General features: G+C 42.6%; 1 protein-coding gene across 1 annotated transcript in view; it reads left to right on the forward strand.

Moving 5' to 3' along the window:
• Positions 1-1,420: 1,420 nt before the first annotated feature.
• The window catches only part of DPP3 (dipeptidyl peptidase 3), a 128,729-nt gene continuing 103,391 nt past the window's right edge, over positions 1,421-26,758 (forward strand). Inside the window, exon 1 of the mRNA XM_030218168.1 lies at positions 1,421-1,517. The gene's annotated coding sequence lies outside the window, so the exon portion shown is untranslated. The remainder of the gene's footprint in view (positions 1,518-26,758) is intronic.

Here is a 26,758-nt window from a genome sequence, read left to right on the forward strand (position 1 = left end):
GCAGGCTTAGGATCTTTCTTTCTTGCATTTGTATCCCACATTTTCCCACCTATTGGCAGGCTCAATGTGGCTTACATAATAACCATGATGGCGATTGCCAATTCCGATATAACACATACAGAGTGACAATGTAGAAGGTTCATGTATGACAGACACATCAGGGAATAAGGAGGAAGGGTTGAGTTGTGACCAGTTCGAGTATTAGTTTTGTTGTGTTGCAGGATAGAGGCATTTAAGTTGGGTCATTAGGGTATGCCTTTTTGAATAAGTTAGTTTTTAGTGATTTCCGAAAGTTTGATAGGTCGTGCGTTGTTTTTAAGGCGTTTGGTAATGCGTTCCATAGTTGCGTGCTTATAAAGGAGAAGCTGGATGCATAGGTTGATTTATATTTAAGTCCTATGCAGCTTGGGTGATGGAGGTTTAGGTATGTGCGTGTTGATCTTGTAGTGTTTCTGGCTGGAAGGTCAATGAGGTCTGTCATGTATCCCGGGGTCTCGCAGTAGATGATTTCATGCACTAGAGTACAGATTTTAAAGGCAATATGTTCTTTGATCGGGAGCCAATGTAGTTTTTCGCGTCGAGGTTTGGCGCTTTCGTATCTCGTTTTTCCAAAAATAAGTCTGGCTGCGGTGTTTTGAGCGGTTTGGAGTTTCTTTATGATTTGCTCTTTGAAATGGTTTCAGGTTTAAAAAAAACCTTTTGTAATTTAAAATAAAAACTCTGAATGTAGAGCACCTGATTCTCATAACATGATTTCTGTTTTGGTGGCCCTTTACTAGGTGAACACATCTCTCTGCACGAATACAACGCCTGACCAGCCCCTCAAATTAACACACTGATTAGGATTTAGAACTTATTACTAATCTAACCGATGAAAGGTTATTCCTTCTAATGGTTCCTCTCTGTACATCCACATGCTGCAGAAGCCAACACGTTTCCGACCGTAATTGAGGTGAATTGAGAAAGAATGCTAACAAGCATGCGTTCTGGTCGGTGTCACCAATATGGCGGCTGCGCGGGGAAGGGGGGGAACCAGCTTCAACTGTTTGACGTCATGCCGCCCCTATGTTCATTAAACCTCCTCGGTAGAAGCCGGCCTGATGTATCAACGTGTGAAGTAATTTTGAGCAGAAGCTTAACAACTAACCCTCCTCCCCTCCCAACCCCCTAACTGCAGTTTGGCATCGCTCGTTCTTCCCTTTCCTGCCGCGCGTCCTACTTTCAAACTTGTCCCTGACTCTCTGAACTCGCCGGCACTGGCAGTGGTAGCAATGTATACAGCTTGCTTGCAGTTATCAGCAAGTTTCCCTTCCCTCCGGCGTCTCTCTCTCCCCACTCCTCTCTGAAACACTTTTCTATAGGCCAGAACGCCGCGGAGGGAGGGAGGGAGACGAGGAAGTTACGTCTGGGAGAGGGAGGGAGCCTCAGAGTCCACTCCAGAGAAGGGAAGGTCCGAGGCTGGTGGTAACCTGTATCAATTGCTATCTCTGCTGGTTGTCTCGCTGAGAAGTTTGAAGGTAGGAAGCGGGCGGGAGAGATTTTGGAGAACAGGAGAGGAGATGATACAATGGATCGGGCGGGGAGAGTTAAAAGAGAGAAGGAGAGATACTAGACCGCGGGGCAGGAGGAGGGGACCTGGGACTGTGTGTGTGTGAAGAAAGGGGTGCTGGGCGTGTAAAGGTAGTTAATGTGTGTCCGTGGTTTTCTGCGGTGTCTTTTCCTCGATCCTGCTTGCCATTCTTCTCCAGATATTCTGGTCCGGATCTTATGTAGTTTAAAGTTGGATGTGGCTCTGCCCCGGATCCTGGACTATTAAAAGTTGGATTTTGCTCCAGATGCACAAAACCTAACGAGCTAGCGACGTGGTTTTTTACACTGGTTCTAACCTGTTTAGCGAGTACGGAGATATGCACAAAAGGATTCTCCAGCTCTTTTCCCGTCACTAGCAGTAAACGAAAATAGTATGCAAAGCTATTATTATGAGCTAATTACTATAGAAATGTGCATACAAAGCGATGCACAGCCGTTTTCCGAGCAACGCATAGAAAGAAGCAGCCTCTACCTTTATCATGGAAAGTTTAACTGGAGGTCTGGAGCTGTCTGCCCTGACAGTTCTTCATTGTGGCAAGTGAGCTTTACCCATTTTTAAAGTTTATACTTCATTGTCCTTCCATCTCCTGATGCATCCTGGCAAAAGCAGTGCATTTAGGGTAGAGAATGACATGGGGACAAAGTTTGTCCCCATCCCTGCAAGCACTGTTTATGCCTCTGTCCCCACTCAGTCCTAATCTGCAGAAGCCTCGAACAATTATGATTTTATATTTAAATATTTTTATTAATGTATAAAAAGGAACAATATGCTGTGCAACTATTGTGTATAAATTACAAATATTGTTGCAGGAATGGATGCATGAATTACCCCTATTGTTAGCAGAATCTGTGGTACTTCAGGAGTCAAACAGCACACATCAAAATGAGAGAGAAATCTTCTTTATTTGCCAGCAAACAAAGTAGAACATCAGCATTAAGTCTCTTCTTCTCTTCTCAGCTCTCTTTGTCTCTCTCTCAGCTCTCTGTGTCTTTGTGGCTTCTGTCTCAGCTGCGTCTCTCCCTCTGTCTGTTCCTTCTTCTCTCTTTCTGACATAAGCTGCTTCTGCTCCCTCTTATATACAGTTCTAAGCCCCCTCCTAGCCTAGCCCCCCTTACTCTCCAGATGGTAAAGAATAGATTGGTTACCTTGCCTCAGCCAATCAGCTCTATAAAAATATCAGTTACATAGGTTCCAGACATCCTAAACTGACCTGTGACCTGGGCCCCTCACACCAGACATTTGGGCTCCAGAACTCCTGCATGTTATTATGATTAATTTCTCATATTCCTAGTACTAACTGCTAACTAAACTCTGGCATTCATTAAAGGGGTCAAGGGCCAATCTTACTTAATAGCATACAGCTATAGTTTGTTATTTCTTTCAAGATCCATTCCTACATTTACCTATAATTAATCAAGGAGAAGAGAGCTGACTAGTCCTGACCTCTTTCACCCACCAGCTCCATACATTAAACCAGCCAGAACTGCAGATAAGTCAAAACACATGTTTGACCTCTTCACTGCAGTCCTTGCTTGAAACGTCAGACAAAGAGTAATACAGAATTTAACAGACATTCTACACAGAAACAAAACTTATTAATTTACACAGAATACAGCATATTCTAAAGTAAGCATCCTTATAAGACATATTCTACATATTAAGAACTTCTAAAATCTAACTCATTTATATCTAGAATTATTTAGAATCTAACTAAACAGCATTTCAGCCTAATCCTTTTAAATTGCCTGCAATATACCTTGTTCATAATAGGATACATATGTGTTTGCATTAGCAATCCATCAATCACAAGGGGTGAAAGAAATTCCTGTCTCTGACCTTTCTAACCTTTAGTCTGGCAACGCTGGATTTCTAAATAATCTAAACCATCTGGCATTCCTTCACTGTACTTGCAGAACTGAACCAAACTTTTAAACCCCAATTAATATGGCTTCTTATATATGTATAATTATGCCCATGCTGTCTCAATATAAAACAATAATAGCAAGCAGCTGTAATAACCCTCCTCAACACCACCCTCTACACTTCCACCCAAACAATAGCTGATTTCTACTACAAGGAATCCTAACCCATTCTGTGTGCTCTAGAGGGAAGAAATATGTCCTGTGATGCACTGTTATGATTGTTTAATCTGTGGATGAATAAGAAGTCATCAACAATCTCAGGATTCAGTCAAGCTCTCCTGTCTTCCACAGTCCTTCCTGCAATAGAAGATGTCTTCTTAGAAGATGTGCTGGTAGCAGGATGTACAGGATCCGTATGCAACTTTTGCTAGTTGTTGCCAGCATGTTTGCTTGTTTTTCCAAAAAATCAAAATATTGTTGTCTGCTTCATGCAAACATAAATAACAGTCCAGTTAATTAACAGGCTTTGAAGTAGGAAATGACACGGGGACAAAGTTTGTCCCTGTCCCCGTGGGATTTGGCCCTGCCCCATCCCCGCAAGCTCTATCCCTGTTCCCATCCCCACGGTTACTGCGGGTACCTGTCCCCATGTCATTCTCTATTTAGGAGTTCATTTTGAGAGAGGCAGGAAAGACGCCGGAGCCCCAATACGACAGTCAGCCCATCAGCCACTGCTCCAACCCTAGAAGCACACCCCATAGCAGTTTTGAGAAAAAATGAAAATAAAAAGCTATATTTATTTATGTAGCATTTGTATCCCACATTTTCCCAACAATTTGCAGGCTCAATGTGGCTTACATTTGCCATAATGGCGGTTGCCATTCCGGGTAACAGAATTACAAATGGTAATGTGTTAAGTTGCATACATACATGGTAACATACATGTAACATAACATACGTGAACAGATCATGGTATAGATATATATCATGTGCATATATATGTTAAGGAAGAATAAATTATGGTAATACATGAAAGTTCCTGAGTAAGAAATTGGAAGAATAAATTATAGTAATACATGAAAGTTCCTGAGTACGAAATTGGGTTGTATCATTCTTTAGGTCAGTGATGGGCAACCTTTTGAGCTTGGTGTGTCAAAATTCGCCAAAAAACCGAGCATAACTCGGGTGGTGTGTCACTTCGAGAAAAAAACCATAATTTTGCGATATATATATATATATATATATTTTTTTTTTGTTACATTTGTACCCCGCGCTTTCCCACTCATGGCAGGCTCAATGCGGCTTACATGGGGCAATGGAGGGTTAAGTGACTTGCCCAGAGTCACAAGGAGCTGCCTGTGCCTGAAGTGGGAATCGAACTCAGTTCCTCAGTTCCCCAGGACCAAAGTCCACCACCCTAACCACTAGGCCACTCCTCCACAAAAATGTATAATTGTAATATATAACTGTATTTAATAAACCAAAAACTAATTATTTAACTTACCTGCTTAGTGACTTATTTGTTCATCTGTCAGTCGGTTTCTTTTGTTGGTCTTGGTATTATTTAACTTGTGTGGGGTGCCGTGAACTAAGATAAGTGAGGGGGAGGGGGAATTCTTTAACTAATCTGCCTATTAGTGACTTTTTTGTTGCTGAATTTCATTGGCTAAATCTTCAATTGAAGGTTGGTATTTTGTACACTTCAAGCCCAAGCAAGCGCTACTAACTTCATCTGTCAATCTGTTTCTTTTGTTGGTTTTGATATTATTTAACGCTGAGAATAAGGTTTCACAAAAGTACGTAGAGGGAAAAATTGTGAGTAAAGCCATTGCTATATTTTTCAGGGTGCTAAAAGTGTCTGGTAATCGGTTCCAAGCACTCCAAATTTCCTGTTCGTAGTGGCACTCCTCTTGATTATCCAAGCGGCACCTTTCCAGATTCTCAAGCTTTGACCTCAAGTCGACAAACACCTGAGCCCAGATGCTGTCTTGAAATTCTACAAGTTGCATCTCCAAATCATCAATTTGCATCCATTGGAAACCATTTAATTCCAAACTACTGTAGACTACTATATCAGGATACTTAATTATTTTCATGGTCTGTTCTAGGCTTCTAAATTGATTAAATCTATCACTGAACTGGTCAAGTAACAAGTCTAAAACATGCTGGTACTTTATATGCAAGGGTTCCATTTCATTTTGTATAGCTGCACTGGCCCTCTCAAAATACTTTGTTACTCGAGGAAAATACTTATAAGTTTTAGTTTCTACATCTCGCTTGAAAATTTTAAGTTTACTTTCAAAAGCTTTTATGTATCCAAACATAACGTCAATACTTTTGCCAAAACCTTGTAACTTTAAGTTCAGTTCATTAATATGAACAGAGAGATCTGTAAAAAACATCAGGGTGTTGACCCACTTATCATCATTGAGCTGAGGAAAGTTTCCCAGATCCTTATCCTCAAGAAATACCTTAATTTCTTCAAAGCACTCCACAAAGCGCTCAAGAACTTTGCCTCGGCTCAGCCATCTTACATTATTGTACATCAGCAGTCCACTGTAGGTGGAATCAACCTCCAGTAAAAGTGCAGAAAATTCTCGCTTGTGAAGGGGGCGAGCAGCTATTAAATTAACTATTTTTGTAACAACTGACATTAAGTTGTTTAAGTCGGTGAATCCTGCCTTGGCACATAAAGCCTCCTGATGGATAATACAATGAAAAGGCACAATCGGATGTCCAATAGCTTCCGTAAACAATTTGACAAATCCAACTTTTTTCCCCACCATGTTTGGTGCCCCGTCTGTCGTCACTGACACAACTTTAGAGATATCAATGCTTAGGTCACGGAATGTTTGTATAACAACCTTACATATTTCGCTTCCTGATGTACTTGTTGGCACTGATACTAACTTTATCAACTCTTCTCTCATTGTGAGACCATCAGAATATCGCCCAATAATGACCAACTGAGCATGTGATGTGACATCAGTAGTTTCATCAAGAGAGATCGAAAAATATTTACAATTACTTATGTCTCTCTTTAATTGATGTTGTACGTTTGTGTTCAGTCTCATTATTCGGTCTTTTATGATATTTCTACTGAGTGGTAACTCAGATATTCTCTTAATAATTGCATCTTTATTCTGCATATCGTGAAATAGAACTGGTGCACATCTTAGGAGAGTTTCTTTAATAAATTCTCCCTCACTGAGTTCTTTTCCATGCTGAGCTATGGAGTGAGCAATGCTCAAACTTGCAGATGTTAAATTTGTAGAACCTTGTACAAATTTAAGGATGGAATTAGATTGGCTCTTATAAAAGTGTAGCTGCCTGGAAATGTATTCCTTCCTTTCATCCTCTCTTTTTTTCAAGAGCTGGGAATGATTAGTTTCAAAATGTTTATTTATATTCCACGTTCTGCTTACTACCGTTTCAGTACATAGAACGCAAAATGATCTGCCATTTTTTTTCTATAATGCCATACATCTTGGTCCATGTCTCTTGAAAGGGTCGGCTACTTTTACTACCACTTCCTTTACTTAACCTTGTTTTTTTATTTTTTGGATTTTCCATCAGGGCGGCAGTGACAGAAGACAATTATAGATAGCCAGCCCTGCAGGCAATTAGGGGTTAACTAGCCTAACTGACCACCTTATGTAAATTAAGATGGCTGCCGCTATTTCTAATGGCGGGAATCGGCACCCATAGCTCATGCCCTCGCCTCTCCCAGCCTCCCCCTCACCTATCTCAGTAATGATGGTCAATTAGAAATCCACGACACCCCAGAACAGTAGATTGGATGATGGTTGCTGTGGTTATGTGGTTGCTGGTAATGGCGATCACAGGGCCCCTAGAGATGCGTCCCCCACGGCATTCCGCTGCTCTCTGCTCCGCCGGCCGGAAGTGAGGTCAGAGATCCCCTAACGGCCGTGCAGGAGCCGGGGCAGAGGGAGCAGCAGGGAGGGAACGAGCGGAGGACTCGGAGGGAGCCAATAGGAGCGCACACGGCACCCGCCCAGCGGGTAAACATGCACCGGGGGGGTGATTTCGCCGGGGGGGGGGGGGAGGTTGCGCTGCACCTGGGGGGGGGGGGGCGCATCGGCGATCCGCCCCGGGTGTCAGCAAGGAACGCTGCTGCTTCTCTGTATGCGGCCACATGCGGCTGCGTGTCACTGAAAATGGCTACGCGTGTCAGTACTGACACGCGTGTCATAGGTTCGCCATCAGGGCTTAAGGTTATCGACTATGGAGAGACCATATTCGACATAGAGATTGAAGTGGTTATGCTTATTCATTAGTGGTAAGGAGGTTGATCAGTCAAGTGATAAGATTTCAATTATGTCTATGTCGTGTAAAGTCTTATTTTTTTGGTGTTTAAGATGGGTGTTTATGGTATGCCTTCTTGAACAGATCTGTTTTCAGTAGCTTTCAGAAGATAGGTTTTGCATTATTTTTATGGCCTTCGGTAGTGCGTTCTATAGCTGCGTGCAGATGTATGAGAAACTGGTCGCGTATGTAGATTTATATTTTAGTCCTTTGCAGTTAGGGTAATGGAGATTGAGGAATGTGCATGCTGATCTCTTTGCATTCCTGGTAGGCAAGTCTATAAGGTCTGACATATAGGTCGGGGCTTCCCCGTGGACGATTTTGTGGACCAGGGTGCAAACTTTGAACACAATTCGTTCTTTTAGTGGGAGCCAATGGAGTTTCTCTCTTAGGGGTTTGGCGCTTTCGTATTTCGCCTTCCCAAATATGAGTCTGGCTGCTGTATTTTGAGCAGTTTGAAGCTTCTTAATGATTTGTTCTTTACATCCAGCATAAATGGCATTGCAGTAGTCTAGATGGCTTAGAACCATTGATTGTACTAGGCTGCGGAATACTTCCCTTGGGAAGAAAGGTTTGATTCTTTTAAGTTTCCACATTGAGTAGAACATTTTTTTTGCTGTATTTTTCGCATGATCTTCAAGTGTGAGATTTCGGTCGATTGCGACTCCCAGAATTTTTAAGCTGTCTTAGACCGGGAGGGTGTAGTCCGGTGTGTTTATGGTATTGGGTTTGTTTGTATTATATTGTGAAGACAAGATGAGACACTGTGTTTCTTTTGCGTTCAGCTTCTTTGCAAGCAGCTTATTTGCATGTGTTTGCTTTGGAAATTGCTCTGTATTTCCAAATTGATAATTTTTGCAAAGGTGGAGATACAGAGCAATTCTTTATGGGGACCTTTGTGCATCCGGATCTAAATCAAATGTTGCAAACACTGTAAGCTTTGAGCATAGGGATCTGGGTAACTGTTTTCTGCATCTTTTCATTTCTATTATGTGGACAATTGCTGGAGAAACATTTTTGAACATAGAAGTTGCTGCAGGATCCAACTGCCCTGATCTTCCCCAGATCCCGTGGCTGCTGTATTCTGCCCCACTCGGGCTTTCCTTTAAAATTGAGAGCCAGATGCACAGAGGTCCCCGTAAAGAATCACTCTGTATTTCCACCTCAGAAAAAAGTACCAATTTGGAAGTGCAGAACAATTCCCAAAGTGAATCGCAAGCAAATGAGCTGTGAGTTGCTTTTGCGTCAGCTCATTTGCATGCGATAGGGGGGAATCTAGTAGGTCAGCTGAGCATGTGCAGAACAGCCAATAGCTAAGCATGGCTGCTCTGTGCATGCCAGAGCAGCACTTGTATATAGCTTTCATACATGCAAAGAAGCTGCGTGTATGAAAGCTGGTGTACCTTTTTTTTTTCTGTGCTCAGGGGTGCGCTTCCAGGGCTGGAGCAGCAGCTGATGGGCAGACCCGTGTTTGGGCATGTGCAGAACATCAGTGCTTTCCGAGAGACTGTTCTGCACGTGTGCTAGGCACATTTCCTATCGAGCCACTTGCAGAATTTCTGTGCATCTTACATGTGATTTCCTTTGAGCATCTGTCAGCGTTTCTAAATCAGTAAGCTGAATCACGGCTATAAATGCACACGGTACAGTGCACTCCATTTTAGTGCCCGTCGGATAAGCGCATGCTCTGTTTAACTGCATGCTGTACTTCGGGCCCGTTTTTGGCGCCATTAATTTCTATGGTGACAAACCGATTTAGCGCACCACTGATAAGTGCAAGATTCGCTTATATGCATAGTTTAAGACCGCTGCTCTGCAGGAAAGACTCTGCATAAGCGCACGCACGGAATATGGAAGCTGATTGGCACGTGACAAAGGGGCGATAAATTTGAAATCTCATTGGTTAACTACCACAGGCAGAATAAGCGAAATAAAGTTGTTAGAGTGTACACTGGAGTCAGAGTCGTCATCGTCTTCACACAACTGTAAGACTAACATTGGCTGAACGAATAGAAGTTCTTAAAAAATTAGAAAACAAACAAAGTCAAGCATCTATTGCTAAAGAATATGGTGTCAATCCCAGTCAAATTTCACGTATCTTGAAGTAGAAAGATCAGCTTCTGGAAAACTGGCAAAACAATACAAATCCACACTGGAAACTAAAAGGACGGGAAAAGCTGAGGATGTAGAAGATGCTCTTCTTCGGTGGTTTTCTCAAGTCAGGAGCAGACAGTTTCCTGTCAGTGGTCCACTGCTTACAGAGAAAGCTAATCAGCTAGCTGAAAGTCTTGGACTAACTGAATTCAAAGCCACTGTTGGATGGTTGGAAAAATGGAAGGAGAGGAACAACATAAAATTCAAGAAACAGCATGGTGAAAAACAAGACGCTGATGACTTTGGTGCTGAAAATCAGGTTGTTTCAGTTCTTCCTACCATCTTGAACGAGTTTGCACCTCGTGACATTTTCAGTGCTGACGAAAACGGTCAATACTGGCGAGCGATTCCTGATGGAACACTTGCATTCAAACAAGCCGAAACTACAGGAAGTAAAACGTCGAAGGACCGACTGACAATCCTCCTTTGCTGCAATATGGATGGGAGTGAGAAGTTGGAACCACTTGTCATTGGAAAGAGCAAACAGCCCCGTTGCTTCAAGAATGTTAAGTGACTTCCTGTGTCATACGAGGCTAACGCAAATTCATGGATGACTGGGGAAATTTGGAAGCAGTGGCTAAAGAAGTTAGGCACTAGATAAAATGCGGGCACAAAAGCGGCAGATTTTGTTGCTTTGTGATAATTGTGCTGCACATAGTGATGATGTCAGGTTGTCTTCCTGCCACCAAACACTACCTCTCTGATCCAACCTATGGATCAGGGCATAATAGCCAATTTCAAATAACATTATCAGGCTCTTGTGCTATGTCGTCTGATGAGCGTTATGGATGACCAGACTGGCAAGGATAAATGTGCTGTTGAACTGGCTTGTAATCTATCACTGTTGGATTCCCTACATATGCAGAAAGAAGCCTGGAATCATGTTACACAGGCAGCCATTGTGAACCGCTACAAGCGGGCAAGCTTTGTTAAGGATGTGGAGAGGGACGAAACAGATGCAGCTGTTGCAAATGCGTCAGATGAACAGACTATTGACATCCCAGCCGGTGTTACTGAAGAGGAGTTTCATCACTACGTAGCTGTTGATTACGATCTATAAACAGCTGACGACAGCACTGATGTTGAGGCTACGGCTGATGATGAAACAGATGATGAAATGAGCAACGAGGCACATGCTGGCGAAATTCAACAACCTCCTGTCACTTTTGCAAGAGCGCTGGAGAGTCTCAACACCGTGCGGGCCTATCTGGAGGCCACTGGTTGTCAGTGCTATGACAGTTTTTACCGTCTGGCAGACGTAGTCTATGGAACTGACAGACACAACAGTGTACAGAGGACTATGACTGATTACTTCAAGTAAGCCTAATGTCAGTTAACAGAGACTGTATACTGTACGTATAATAAACAGTACTGTACATATGTTTATCAGATGGCAAGCTTCTTTGATCACAACGGTTAAGTGCACGCTCCGGTTAACTGCATGTATTTATTTGGTCCCAGACCCTAGCACTTAAGCGGATTGCACTGTGTTTAATGGTGTCTTTTGAGCATCTGACCCCCTCCCCTATTCTTAAAACCAGTTTTCATCCAAACTGTACACTAGTTCTGCTCTTTGGCACAAATTTAACCACAATCTCTTGCAAAATGAATCTCAAGTTAAGACACAGCTGCCTACAAAGCTTTAGAATTCTCTTCCACCTAGTTTAAAAACCAGCAGTTCGGCATATTTTATTTAGATTTTGCTCACACCTTTTTCAGTAGTAGCTCAAGGTGAGTTACATTCAGGTATATGAGTTGGACAGACGTGCAAGTTGGCAGATATGTAATGTTACAGCAATAATGAAAGCCATTCTTATTACTCCTCATGCTTTCATTGATGATCACTGTGTGATAGCCACAGCAACAGGTTTTTTTTTAATCAGCAATGGTCGTGCATTACATCCCATTGAGACTAAAGCTAGTATCATTATCCCACAAAGGGCTGATGGAATTGAGCAAGATCTGCAGAGATAATGGCATCCTCCCACCTTTACATAAAGAGAAAAGTGAAACCCTGCTGAGCCCTTCAGTAATTTGCAGATTAAAATTCCTAAAGCCTGTGGAGCTGTGCTGACCATACAGAGCGGCCCTGATGCTCAAAGCTCTGACGCTGAAGCAAACTGCACAGAAACATAGTCCTCCAGTGCTCAAAGCTAATTGCATTCAAATTATATGCATGCTGTAAAAGAGAAAGCAAGGGGAGGAACATGCTTAGCACATCTGCAGACAAGCACAGCTCTTGTGCGCATGTGCCAGGCAAACCTGAAATGGAATCACACATTGGCGTTGCTCTTCTGCACCTTTAAGTATAAGCTGCTCAATTTTTTTTAACTGGAAACTTATATAAGCACAGAAAACATGCCAGAGTGCGCTTTCACTTTCGGGTTTGTTTGAACTCACACACATTTGTTTTTCAGTATCTGTGCTTAGAGGCTTGCACGGGCTTTCTTCCACTTCCAAAATAAATGAAAAATGGCAGATTTTAAAGAGAAAAATTGCAAGAAATTCTCTCTTTAACCCCCCCCCCACCACCACCATGTCAGCTTGGAGCTGCTGTTCTTTTTCCAGCAGTAAGAGTGGGGTTTGTGTGCTGTTATCAAAGCATTGGACTGGAATTTATTTATTACATTTGTACCCCGCGCTTTCCCACTCATAGCAGGTTCAATGCGGGGTTACATAGTAATAGGGTTACAAAGTATTGTGGAGAAAATACAAGTTATAGTATAGCAGAATAATAACGGAGAATAGGTAGGTAGTTGAGATGAGCAAGAGAGAGGGAGGTAGGAGAGGCATGATTAAGGGACAGCAAATGACCTCATTTACAATCCATTTGACTGCATTTAAATACAATTTGTGTCCGTCTCTGGCACGCATACAGTTTCCTGCTCTAGAGCCCTCTGAGCATTTTGTGCAGATTAGCGCCAGCGCTAGTCCAGTGCTATTTGGCTGTAACGCTGGCAATAGATTTTGAGTATCGGGCGTTTCTGACTCCGGATGTTTGGTCCTTTGCTCTAAAATCATCCGACTTCTCGTCTGGCAGAAGTCTCTACTTGGAGATCCTACTGTTTGGAGCATATTGCGTCTCAGTCTTGTTTGACCATTTTTTCTCTCGTACTTACTACTACTACTACTATTTAGCATTTCTATAGCGCTACAAGGCATACGCAGCGCTGCACAAACATAGAAGAAAGACAGTCCCTGCTCAAAGAGCTTACAATCTAATAGTACTTAATGACAGAGTCGATAATGTGAAACTGGGTTGGACTTTACCTGTCAAGCATAATCATTTTCAAGTATTAATTTTTATTGAAGTAGTAAAGGGACTTGTAGTTCATCATTTTGCTTTAAGTTACCATTGCTAAGTAAGTTGGCTCTTGGACCATGGTCAGAATAAGTGTCACAGACTCGGATTGTGGGGGTGGGACTTGATTACCATCATTAAAAAAGTAAAATGTTTCTGTTTTTCTTAAGGGACCAGTAGCATATACACAGTATGGTCTGTAGCCCAAGGTAGTACAGACACACTGTGCCAAATTTATGGGTAACATACAGAAGACTTTTAATTTACAAAATCGCACACTTTCTTAATGGTTCTTTGCATGTCAGTGTTACAACTGATGCCTTTGGACAAGAAGAGATTGAAACTACTTAGCAATAAATTAGGCTGTTAAGAAGGTTGTTGTGAACACATATCCCATTACTACATTTTTAAAAATTATGATCAAGTCACTTATCCCTCCATTGGCCCATGTAAGCTGCATTGAGCCTGGCATGAGTGGGAAAGCGCGGGGTACAAATGTAACAAAAATAAATAAAAATAAAACTCTGATCCTTTGGTAAGGAAAACAAATGGAAAGGTATGGAAAACAGGTGTGAGGATGTTATAATGCCGTATCGCTCCATGGTACGACCGCACCTTGAGTATTGTGTTCAATTCTGGTCGCCGCATCTCAAGAAAGATATAGTAGAATTGGAAAAGGTGCTGCGAAGGGCGACTAAAATAGCGGGGATGGGACGACTTCCCTATGAAGAAAGACTAAGGAGGCTAGGGCTTTTCACCTTGGAGAAGAGACGGTTGAGGGGAGACATGATAGAGGTATATAAAATAATGAGTGGAATGGAACAGGTGGATGTGAAGCGTCTGTTCACGCTTTCCAAAAATACTAGGACTAGGGGGCATGCGATGAAACTGCAGTGTAGTAAATTTAAAACAAATCTGAGAAAATATTTCTTCACCCAACGCATAATTAAACTCTGGAATTTGTTGCCGGAGAACGTGATGAAGGCGGTTAGCTTGGCAGAGTTTAAAAAGGAGTTGGACGGTTTCCTAAAGGATAAGTCCATAAACCACTACTAAATGGACTTGGGAAAAATCCACAATTCCAGGAATAACATGTATAGAATGTTTGTACGTTTGGGAAGCTTGCCAGGTGCCCTTTGCCTGGATTGGCCACTGTTGTGGACAGGATGCTGGGCTCGATGGACCCTTGGTCTTTCCCAGTGTGGCATTACTTGTGTACTTATGGGATAGCTTTATGATTCAGTAACATCTGGATTTATATATTAGCTACATTATTACAGACATATTTTCTAGTATGGATGCCTCATGCTCATTTTCTTCATAGTCTTAGTACTTGGAATTCTCTGTGTTAATAAATTTTAACAGATTTTGTGTTAATCTAGATCAGCGTTTCCCATGTCCAGTCCTAGAGTACCCCTTGCTTGTCAGGTTTTCAGGATATCCACAACAAATATGCATGAACTTTATTTGCATGCACTGTCTCCATTATATGCAAATCTCTTTCATGCATATTCATTGTGGATATCCTGAAAACCTGACTGGCAAGGGGGTACTCCAGGGCCGGATTTGAGAAACACTGATCTAAATGATAAATCATGAGACAGTCTGAGAAAACTATTAATTTATGAACTTGCAGACTGAGGCGAAAATAAAGAAAATGTTTCCGTTATTAGAGCCGAAGCAAAGGAAAATGATTGTATGTTTCCTGCTATGCATCATCAATCTTTAGAATGTTACAAAAATGTCTGTATATAACAGGTGCTTAGAATTTTTGTTCTTGGTTTGTCAACGCTTTTTAAGCGATGTTTTATATAAAACTAGGAAAAAATGCCCGTTTCTGAGTGCAATGAAACGGGCGCTAGCAAAGGGCCCCCTTCCTCCGTCCCTCGGAGCTACTTGCGTTACTTGTTCAGGGTTCGCGTTCGCCTCGCGTTTCGGCCCTCGAGTGTTATAGCTCCGCCCTCGATGTCATGACGTTTTGACGCGAGGGCGGTGCAGACACTCCAGGGCACACCGGATATCTCGGGCGCCTCAACTTCCGTGGAGGCTTCAGAACGTTGGGGTTGCCTTTTATATAGAGAGATAATAATATCAGAGTTTCTGTAGGATTTCTTTGTATTCTGGTATACCTTTTGAGCATTGGATTTTGTTAACATTAGCAGTTAAAGCAGCATTTTCCACAATACACAAAAGTCTATGCAGAAAAATGTATCTTTTTAAGTGCTGCATTATGCAGAATTCTCTAGTTTGATTAGAATCTTTATAAATATCCCTGTTGTACTTTTGTAATAAAATACTAAACTGCCTGGCTCAAAATGTTTAGTTTTTTTTTCTGTTTTTTTAATGGTATTTTGTCACCCTTGCTTTTTATGTGAAATACAATTGCATATAGTTTCAGTTTCACAATTGCATATAGTTTCAGTTTCTGCTTACATGTGGCTGCTTCTTTTTTATATTTTCCTTTGTAGTTATTTAAAACATTTTTCATTTCTAAATATATAGAAAAAAATAGTATTTGACTCGGGATCCAATATCAGTGTTAACCCATAAATAAATAAAATGTGCATACAAGGTGGTTCCCAACAGGAGTAGAGCAAGGTAGCCACAGGATCCAGGGGTTGCAGGGCAGCCGTAGCTTGCCTGGGAGTGTCAGAATTTTTTTGTCTCAACATAAAGTTGGATCCTACATTAATGTTAAAGGGATTAAAAAGGCCACACAGGGTAAGCCCGACCGGGGCAGAGCAGGGCAACGTGCAGACAATCCAGAGCAGAAGCTTACTTAAATGGAAAAGAGAGATGTGGTAGCCATGTTAGTCCACTTTTAAAGGTAATCAATAAAAATAAAATAAAACATAGAAAGAAAATAAGATGATACTTTTTTTATTGGTCTAACATTACATAATACATTTTATGATTAGCTTTTGAAGGTAGCCCTTCATCAGATCAGAAATAAGCAAATGGTGATAAATAACAGTACAGTGCAATCCGCTTAAGTGCAAGGGTCTGGGACCAAAGAAATACATGCAGTTAACCGTTGTGACCCAAAGAAGCTTGACATCTGATAAACATATGTACAGTTCTGTTATACGTACAGTATACAGTCTCTGTTAACTGATGCTAGGCTTACTTGAAGTAATCAGTCATAGTCCTCTGTACACTGTTGTGTCTGTGAGTTCCATAGACTACGTCTGCCAGACGGTAAAAACTGTCATAGCACTGACATCCAGTGGCCTCCAGATAGGCCCGCACGGTGTTGAGACTCTCCAGCGCTCTTGCAAAAGTGACAGGAGGTTGTTGAATTTCGTCAGCATGTGCCTAGTTGCTCATTTCATCATCTGTTTCATCATCAGCCGTTGCCTCAACATCAGTGCTGTCGTCAGCTGTTTGTAGATCGTAATCAACAGCTACGTAGTGATGAAACTCCTCTTCAGTAACACCGGCTGGGATGTCAATATAGTCTGTTCATGACGCATTTGCAACAGCTGCATCTGTTTCGTCCCTCTCCACATCCTTAACAAAGCTTGCCCGCTTGTAGCAGTTCACAATGGTTGCCTGTGTAACATGATTCCAGGCTTCTTTCTGCATATGTAGGGAATCCAACAGTGATAGATTACGAGCCAGTTCAACAGCACGTTTATCCTTGCCAGTCTGGTCATCCATAACGCTCATCAGACGACATAGCACAAGAGCCTGATAATGTTATTTGAAATTGGCTAAATGCCCTGATCCATAGGTTGGATCAGAGAGGTAGTGTTTGGTGGCAGGAAGACCACCTTGCCGTTAGACAGCCTGACATCATCACTGTGTGCAGCACAATTATCACAAAGCAACAAAATCTGCTGCTTTTGTGCCCGCATTCTAGTGCCTAACTTCTTTAGCCACTGCTTCCAAATTTCCCCAGTCATCCATGAATTTGCGTTAGCCTCGTATGACACAGGAAGTCACTTAACATTCTTGAAGCAACGGGGCCGTTTGCTCTTTCCAATGACAAGTGGTTCCAACTTCTCACTCCCATCCATATTGCAGCAAAGGAGGATTGTCAGTCGGTCCTTTGACGTTTTACTTCCTGTATTTTCGGCTTGTTTGAATGCAAGTGTTCCATCAGGAATCGCTCGCCAGTAGAGACCGTTTTCGTCAGCACTGAAAATGTCACGAGGTGCAAACTCGTTCAAGATTGTAGGAAGAACTGAAACAACCTGATTTTCAGCACCAAAGTCATCAGCGTCTTGTTTTTCACCATGCTGTTTCTTGAATTTTATGTTGTTCCTCTCCTTCTATCTTTCCAACCATCCAACAGTGGCTTTGAATTTAGTTAGTCCAAGACTTTCAGCTAGCTGATTAGCTTTCTCTATAAGCAGTGGACCACTGACAGAAAACTGTCTGCTCCTGACTTGAGAAAACCACCAAAGAAGAGCATCTGTCACGCAGTCACCTCGGTCCCCAGGGTTTAGACCTGGGGAATGCTGCGAATTGATGTTTACCGGTTCCCGTGTTCCAGAAGATATGGTGGTCCGGTCCGGATCTTCTAGCTCTCCAGATTGTTTTGGGAGTTTTTTGGAACCAAGCAGCACCCATACCTGGTGAACTCCCTTGTGACCTGCCTTTATTAACCACCTGGTAAGGTTCCTAGTTGCCTTGCAACAGTGTTCTTCAGAGGAGTTCCTTTGGTGTGAGTTGTTGCAGTGCCTTTGTGTTTTTGCTCTTTGGTGACTTTGTCTCTGCTTGGCTACTGGACTTTTCTTCTGCTTGCCGCCTGCCTAGACCCGGATTGTTACTGGACTATTTTTCTGCTTGCCGCCTGCCTAGACCCGGATTGTTACTGGACTATTCTTTTGCTTGCCACCCGCCTGACCCAGCTTGTTTCTGGACTATTCGTTTGCCTGCTGTGTCCCTGGAACCCAGCGTGTTTCTAGTGTTTCCTGCTGTCTGTCTGCCTGTTGCTGCGTCTTGCAGTCCGGCCTTCCTGTCCTGTCCGGTAAGTCCTGCCGGCTGCCTGCAGCCCGGAGCTTAACTCTGGGTGAAGGGTAGCTAAGTGTAGGTGAAGCCTCGCCCCGATCTACTGTGTTCCAGTTCCGGTCCGCCTTGTCTTGTGTTTGGGTGATTCTCCTGCTGCTGCCGCTCCTCGGCAGTGGTCCAAGAGCTCACAAACCTAGTTACCTGCTGTGTATATGTGACAGCATCTTCTACATCCTTAGCTTTTCCTGCCCTTTTACGTTTCCGGTGTGGATTTGTATTGTTTTGCCAGTCTTCCAGAAGCTAATCTTTCTACTTCAAGATACGTGGAATTTGACTGGGATTGACACCATATTCTTTAGCAATAGATGCTTGACTTTGTTTGTTTTCTAATTTTTTAAGAACTTCTATTCGTTCAGCCAGTGTTAGTCTTACAGTTGTGCGATGACGATGATGACGACGACGACGACTCCAATGTACACTCTAACATCTTTCTTTCGCTTATTCTGCCTGTGGTAGTTAACCAATGAGATTTCAAATTTATCGCCCCTTTGTCACATGCCAGTCGGCTTCCATATTCCGTGTGTGTGCTAATGCGGAGTCTTTCCTGCAGAGGTGTGGTCTTAAACTATTTATTTAAGCAAATCTTGCACTTATCAGTGGTGCGCTTAACCGAAGTTTGTCACCATAGAAATTGATGGCGCCAAAAACGGGACCGAAGTACGGCATGCAGTTAGAGCATGCGCTTATCCGACGTGCACTTAAATGGAGTACACTGTATATATAAGTGAAACTTCAAAGCATTCCAATGACAGTCTCACAGGAAGGAGGTGGGTTGGGTTAGGTGTGAGAGGTGGGTTGTATGTCACCACAAGGGGGAATTCTGTCTGTGGTTTTCATTTCTTTTCTTTTCACATTCTTATCTTCCAATGTGGCGTATATCATTCAATGTAAAAAGTGTGACGAAGGGTGCTATATTGGAGAAACAAGCCAGATGCTAAAGAAGAGATTTAATTTACATAGACATCATATGAAAAATGTCAGTGCCGATCAGGATGTTACCTCGGTGGGATAGCACTTCACAAAACCAAAACACTGTATCAATGATTTTATGGTTCGAATATGAAAAGGAAACTTTAAGACAATACAGGAACATAAGACCTTTGAAGTCAGAATGATTAAATATTTTGACACCCATCAGACAGGACTTAACAAAGATCTGGATTTTGTAGCCCATTATATACCATAAAATTCTACTGCTTTGTCCCCCTCTTATCACCATGCATATCTCCCTGCCCCTAATCCACCCAGCTCTCCCTGTCTCTCACCTAACCCACCCCACCTCCTTCCTGTGAGATTGTCATTGGAATGCTTTGAAGTTTCACTTATATATACTGTTGTTTATCAACATTTGCTTATTTCTGAGTAAGTGACCATGTGGTGTCGCAGGCTCCCCTTTCAGCTCCTTAAGAAACGTGGTTGCCATGCCTCTAAATTGCTTCCTCTCCCCACATATCTGGGCTGTACCAGAACAGGAGCATCAGAACTTCAGTTCCAGAAAATGCCTCATTTTGAGGAGTTTTTAATGGCTTGAACTTTTCTGAAACACTTGGGCCCTCCTTCTCTGTCAAAGGGGAGGTACAGTGTAATGATTTGTTCACTGAACCCGGTTTTAGGAGGGCAACGCTGCCACTCCCAGGACCAGCACAAAACCACCTTTAAGTTAGATCAGACGGGGTATTGTGGTGGGGAGGCAAATTTTGAAACCTGGGTGGGGGGAGAAGAGTGAGCTGCAGACCCACAAGCAGAACTGGAGGGATCACCAATGGAAGGTGTGACTGAGGCAGTGAGCTCCAGAAGCCACAGCTAAGTGCTGCTCGCCGTCATTTCTTGTTGCTGCTTATGGGGATGGAGGAGAAGGAGGGAGAAGTGCTGGTCATTGGGAGGGATGAAGGAGAGAGAGAGATAATGGACCCCAGGAAAGAAAGAGATAATGGACCTGGAAGAAGAGGAGAGGGAGTGAAGGTTGAGAAAGGGAGAGATGTTGGATCTGGGGATGGGAAGAAAACAGAGTATCAGTCTTTTAAGGAAGGGGGATGGGATTTGATATACCACCTTTCTGTGGTTACAATCAAAGCGGTTAACATATTATGTTTTGTACCTGGGACAATGAAGGGTTAAGTGACTTGCCCAGAGTCACAAGGAACAGTGGTGGGAAATAAATTGAATAGCAGAAGAAAGGAGGTGTTGATGCCCCTGTACAAGTCATTGGTGAGGCCCCACCTGGAGTATTGTGTTCAGTTTTGGAGGCCGTAGTTTGCTAAGGATGTAAAAAGAATTGAAGCGGTGCAAAGAAAAGCTACAAAAATGGTATGGGATTTGCTGACCTGAACATGTATACCCTGGAGGAAAGGAGAAACAGGGGTGACATGATACAGACGTTCAAATATTTGAAAGGTATTAATCCACAAACGAACCTTTTCCGGAGATGGGAAGGCGGTAGAACTAGAGGACATGAAATGAGGTTGAAGGGGGGCAGACTCAAGAAAAATGTCAGGAAGTAATGCCCTCCCGAGAGAGGTGGTGGAGATGAAAACAGTAGCGGAATTCAGAAATGCATGGGATAAACATAAGGGAATCCTGTTCAGAAGAAATGGATCCTCAGAAGCTTAGTAGATTGGGTGGCAGCACCGGTGGTTAGGAGGTGGGGCTAGTGCTGGGCAGACTTGTACAGTCTGTGCCCTGAAAATGGTAGATACAAATCAAGATCAGGTACACATATGAGTTTACCTTGTTGAGCAGATTGGATGGACCGTACAGGTCTTTTTCTGCCGTCATCTACTATGAATACTATGAATATGATGAAGGGCTACCTTCAAAAGCTAATCATAAAATGTATTAAGTTAGTCCAATAAAAAAAGAATCAACTTATTTTCTTTTCTATGTTTTATTTTATTGCTACTGATTACCTTTAAATGGAAAAAAAAAATCCAACACTCCCGATGAAGGTAAGCTCGATTGGGGCAGAACTGGGAACTGCAGCAGAGGATCCAGGGTAGAAGCGCTAACAAGATGGGGATGAGGAGGGCAGCTGAGGATCCGGCTTTTAACTTTCACCAGGTGGTGATCATTAGGCCCCCTTTTCTGTTTGTTTCAACTGGTCTTTGTTGTAGAGGTCCATGCCGGCTCATTAAGTCCCTGCTGAACATGGCAGGGGTACAGTCGGCAACTTATGGCTATCGAGCTTTGAATGGCAGATAGAGTTCCACCTATTTAATTTTAGTTATTGTATCATAAGAATATAAGCGTTACCATGCTGGGGCAGACCAAAGATCTATCAAGCTCAGCATCCTGTTTACAACAGTGGCCAATCCAGGTTACAAGCACCTGGCAAGATCCCAAAGAGTAAAACAGATTTTGTGTTGCTTATCCTAGATATAAGCAGTGGATTTTCTCAAGTCCATTTTAATAGTTTATGGACTTTTAGGACAAAACACTGGGCTTTTAAGCCTGTAAAACTATTATTTCTTGAAGTGTATTTCTCTAGTTTGTCCAGCAGGTGGTGCATGTTTATGTTTAAAGCTGTTACAGAGAACTGACTGTTAGCTAACAGGATAAGATGTAACCTGCAATGATGTGGCCAGCTATTTTTAAAAGTTGTTGTTCTGGGCTCTGATTGACCCAAGAACTCAAAATTCAGCTAGGATGTATAGGCTTTTTCTCCAGTCTTAGCCAGGGAGAAAAGAGAGAAGGATCTCTTTTTGCTGAGGCCCCATTAACAGTTATATTTGATAACCTCTGAGCAGCTATGTTACCTGTACTCTCCAGGCACTATTCAGGTAGTGAACAAATGTTTATATAATGTTATAATTGATCCATATTTCAATTACCTGTTACTGTTTTCTGATTGCACCTTTTCTGTTCATTCTAATTTTTTAATGACAAAGAAAATGTTCTAAGAATTTTGTGAAAAATATATGTATGAATTGGTTAATTTACTAGTTTGTGTATGGGTTCATGGGGCTCATGTAAAGCATAGGGCCTATGGTGAGGTAACAGACAACTGAGATTGAAGATTGTGTTGAAGGTATGTGTTGATAAGAGATTGTATAAGTATGAAAGCGTAAATAGAATGCGATTGGAGAAATGTGTGAATATAGGGAGATGTTGTGAAGAAACGTCAGGACAACATTTCCATCATAAGAACATAAGAATAGCCATACTGGGTCAGACCAATGGTCTAGCTAGTCCAGTATCCTGCTTCCAACAATAGCCAATCCAGGTCACAAGTACCTGGCAGAATTCCAAATAGCAACAAGATTCCATACTACTGATTTCAGGGCAAACAATTGCTTCCCCCGATTGAAGACCAGATCCAAGATGGCCGCGCTCTGCTAAGACGCTGTGGGTCGTCTCTCCTGTTGTTAGAGCAATGCCGAAACGACGAGGGAGATTAGCGGTCAGAGCTTCCCCGCTACCCCCCTCTTTACCTGGTCCAATGGATCGATATCTTCGACCACAAGGAGCTGTTCATCAAGGCGGAACGCCGCCAGTAGGGAACGCCGGCGATCGGGAGATATCGGCTTCCCCCGGCTTTGAAACCACTCTGAGCCCCGCTGCACGTACCCCGCCTCCCCAGCCGATTGGTGCGAGTTCCTTCCTCTCTGAATCGACGGGGTCCCCCCTGGAAGGTGCTAAGGGCCCAGAAGAACGTCGTGAGGAAGCTTCAATTACATCTGAGGAGGGACTGGAGGGCAGTTTGCCCATGGAACCGCCACGGAATGAGGGGAGAGGAGCTGAGGGACAAAGTGCGAGCCATGATCAGACTTCTGAAAGGTGTGTACTTCCTAAAGAGTTGGTAGTCAAACCAAGGGAAGTGACCTTAGATGCTTTATGGGATTTAGTATCTAACCTGGGACAGACTTTCTTGAAGCAGATTAATGATGTTTCACCAAAAATAAAGACTTTTGAAATTGACTTACAAAAAAAAGAGGAAGATATAAAGGTTTTAAAAGATAAAGTTGAAAAAATGGATCATAAGATAAAAAGTTTTGAATTACTACAACCTACAATGATAAAAGACTTGACAAATCTCAGGCAAAAAATGGAGACTTTTGATAATTACACTAAAAATCACAACCTGAGATTTGTTAATTTTCCTAAAATACAAAATGTTGCTCCTCTTGAGATGTTAAAACGTTACCTTCGGGAAGTTTTGAATATACCGGAACAGAACCTACCACCGTTTTCCCAAGCATATTATATCCCAGGGAAGAGCCTGAATCAAGTAGCTGAAAATCCTATAGACATATCTCTCTTGCTTGAAACTTCTGACACTGAATTAGCAACAGCCGCCACTTTGGTGGCGACTGTTGCGTTATTGCCTGACAAAGATTGGATTTTCCGTTTGTTTTTCCGCAACAAGGATAAAACTTTTTTAAGTTTTAAAATACTGTTATTTCCTGATGTCTCTAAGGAGACAAGACGACGGAGGAAACAATTTTTGCTCCTTAGGCCAGAAATTCTGCACTTGGGGGGCACCTTTTTTTTAAGGTACCCCTGCAAGTGCATAATAAGGCTTAGGGAGAAGAAATATGTATTTACAGAACCTGTACATGTATCGACACTTATAACCTCAGTAAAAAGGGAGAAGCATTAAAGAAAGGAACTACTCCACTTAACAGAGTTTGGAATCCTGTATTGTTTTCCTATATATATTTCTCCCTTAGATTTCCTAAAATCTTGGATTTCAATTTATGGACTTGAGTGTCATTTATCCTTTTGAGAATGTAATTTTATTTTCTCCTTTTTCCTTTGTTTAATGTATAAGATTGTTTGATATCGACACTTATCCAACACAAGAAGTTTCTTGTATATATTGTTTAAATTAATAAATATAAATAAAAAAAAACAAAACAATTGCTTCCCCCATATCTATCTAAATTGCAGACTGTGGACTTTCCCTCCAGGAACTTGTTCAAACCTTTTTTGAACACAGATATGCTAACGGAGGTAACCACATCCTCTGGCAACAAGTTCCAGAGCTTAACTATTTGTTGAAAAAATGTTTCCTCCCATTCATTTTAAAAGTATTTCCATGTAACTTCGAGTGTCCCCTTATACTTTTTGAAAGAGTAAAAAAAATCAATTCACTTTTACCCATTCTACACCACTCAGGATTTTGTAAACTTCAGCCGTCTTTTTTCCAAGCTGAAGAGCCCTAATCTCTTTTGTCTTTCCTCATATGAGAGGAGTTCAATCCAGTCATTTTGGTCACCCTGCTTTGAACCTTTCCTAATTCCACTATGTCCTTTTTGAGATACGGTGACCAGGATTGCATGCAGTACTAAAGGTGAGTCGCATTCTGGAGTGATACAGAGGCATTATAATATTCTTCCGTCGTATTTTCCATCCCTTTCCTAATAGTTCCTAGCATCCTGTTTGCTTTTCTTGGCCACCGCCGCAGAAGATTTCAGCCTATTGTCTATGATGACACCTATATTTTTTCCTTGGGTGCCGATTCTTAAGTTAACCCTAGCATAGAGTAACTATAATTTAGAATATTCTTCCCAACCTGCATCACTTTGCATTTGTCAACAATAAATTTCATCTGTCATTTGGTTGCTCAGTCTTCCAACTTTAAGATCTTCCTGCAGTTTTCAGAGTCCGTACATATTTTAACACTTTGAATAGTTTTTTATCATCTGCAAATATAATCACCTCGCCTTGTCATTTTGATTTCCAGATCATTTATAAATATGTTTAATAGTACCGATCCCAGTACAGATCCCTGCGGCACTCCACTATTCAACCTCCTCCGCTGAGAAAAATGACTTACCCTGTTTTTTATGTCTGCTTGGAGAAGTGTAAATAGGGTGAAAAACTAGAAATTCACTCGACTGAGGAATGGCTGGCTGGGTTCTGGATGCTACTGCTCTGAGGAGAGGCCAGTTGCTGTTGCTGGTTGATGGGGTTTTGGAGCCTTGTTGCTGAGCTGCAGGTTCCAAGTCTTTTGGGTAGAAAGAGAGCAGAGGCACCCACAGACCTAGAAGTGCTTGGGGCCGCAAGTTGCGGCTGAACCTTGGTTTAACGGACAGTTAAGCTCAGCCGAGGCAGGCAGGAGTGGTGGTGCTGCAGCATCTGCTGGTACCGTGGATGCTAGGACAGCCACCCATGTGCTATTTGTGTATATGTGTGTGAATGGAAGGAGAGGCGGTGGTCGGGCTGTGTGGGAGAGGGAGAAGGGCTGATTTGGGTCCAAACTGGCCCAGGTTGGGGAGGGCAGTTGCGGTGGAATGAGTAGAGCCTGGGGAGGTTGGTGGAAGTGGTGGAGTCAAAAATAGTTTCTGAATTCAAGAGAGCTTGGGACAAGGACCTCTAAGGAAATGATAGGAAGAGTAGATGGCGAGGATGGGCAGACTGGATAGGAAGAGTAGTTGGCGAGGATGGGCCATATGTTCTTTATCTGCCTACATTTTTCTATGTTTCTATTATTAATTTGGTTGGCATTGAAACACTGAGCAAAGGAATTTATTGCAGTTCCTTAAGTTTGTGTCATTAAGCTGTAAAGCAAAGGTTGGAAGCTGTTGTGTAAGTTCCAGTCACAGTCAGTTAAACTTTCACAGATAGTAAAACTAACAAATGTAGTGCTGTGCTGAAGGAAGGTTGCTAACTTACATCTTTTGAATGATCAAAAAAAAGAAATGGTTGAGACAGTGGCGTAGCCAAGGGTGGGCCCAGGCCCATCCACTTTGGGCTCAGGCACACCCAGTAGCAGCACACCTATGATGTGGCTGGCAGGTATCCCCAAGCCCCACCAGCCAAGAACTCCCAACAACTGCCCCTCCTGCATACCTTGTAAATAGCAGATCTTTGCCTGCAGCGACTGATACATACTGCTTGCACCGGCCCCACAGCCTTCCCTCTGATGTATTCCCACTTATGCGGAAACAGGAAGTTGCATCAGAGGGAAGGTTGTGGGACCAACATGAGCAGGTGTATTAGTTACTGCTCACTGCTGGGGAAAATCTATTTAAAAGGTATGCGGGGGGGGGGGGGGGGGGGGGATGTTTGAGAGATCATATGGCATGCAGATGAGAGAGGGCGAGACCAAATCACTTTTGGGACAAGGCGGAGTTCTTCTGCCCACCCATCTTGGGCCCAGGTCCACCCAAAATTGGGTGTCTGGCTACGCCCCTGGGTTGAGAAAGGAAAGGCTGAGGTCTATAGAAAAAAACCATGTATTTGTTCTCGGAGTTAAATGAGTCTTGAGAGAAATCCATTAAGGTTTTGCTTTGAGGTGATGCAATTCAGATTAGAATTTTGGAAGCAGAAATCAATGTAATAGCCTGTTACACTCATTCTTTGTGGGGGATTAACTGGAAAATGCTCACCTATTTTCCTTAGCAAGTAATCACTAGGGCCCAGATGCATGAACTCCATGGAAAAAGCCCTTCCCTCACTGATCCCCGGTTGCTGCTTAGCGATTCTGAAAAAAAAAAGGGCATGCATGAAGGAAATCACATCAAATGAGCTGCTCGCTGTTAGCTCATTTGCAAGCGATTTCCTTCC

The sequence above is a fragment of the Microcaecilia unicolor genome, chromosome 11, assembly GCF_901765095.1.
Source record: "Microcaecilia unicolor chromosome 11, aMicUni1.1, whole genome shotgun sequence".
Taxonomy (NCBI): Eukaryota; Metazoa; Chordata; class Amphibia; order Gymnophiona; family Siphonopidae; genus Microcaecilia; species Microcaecilia unicolor.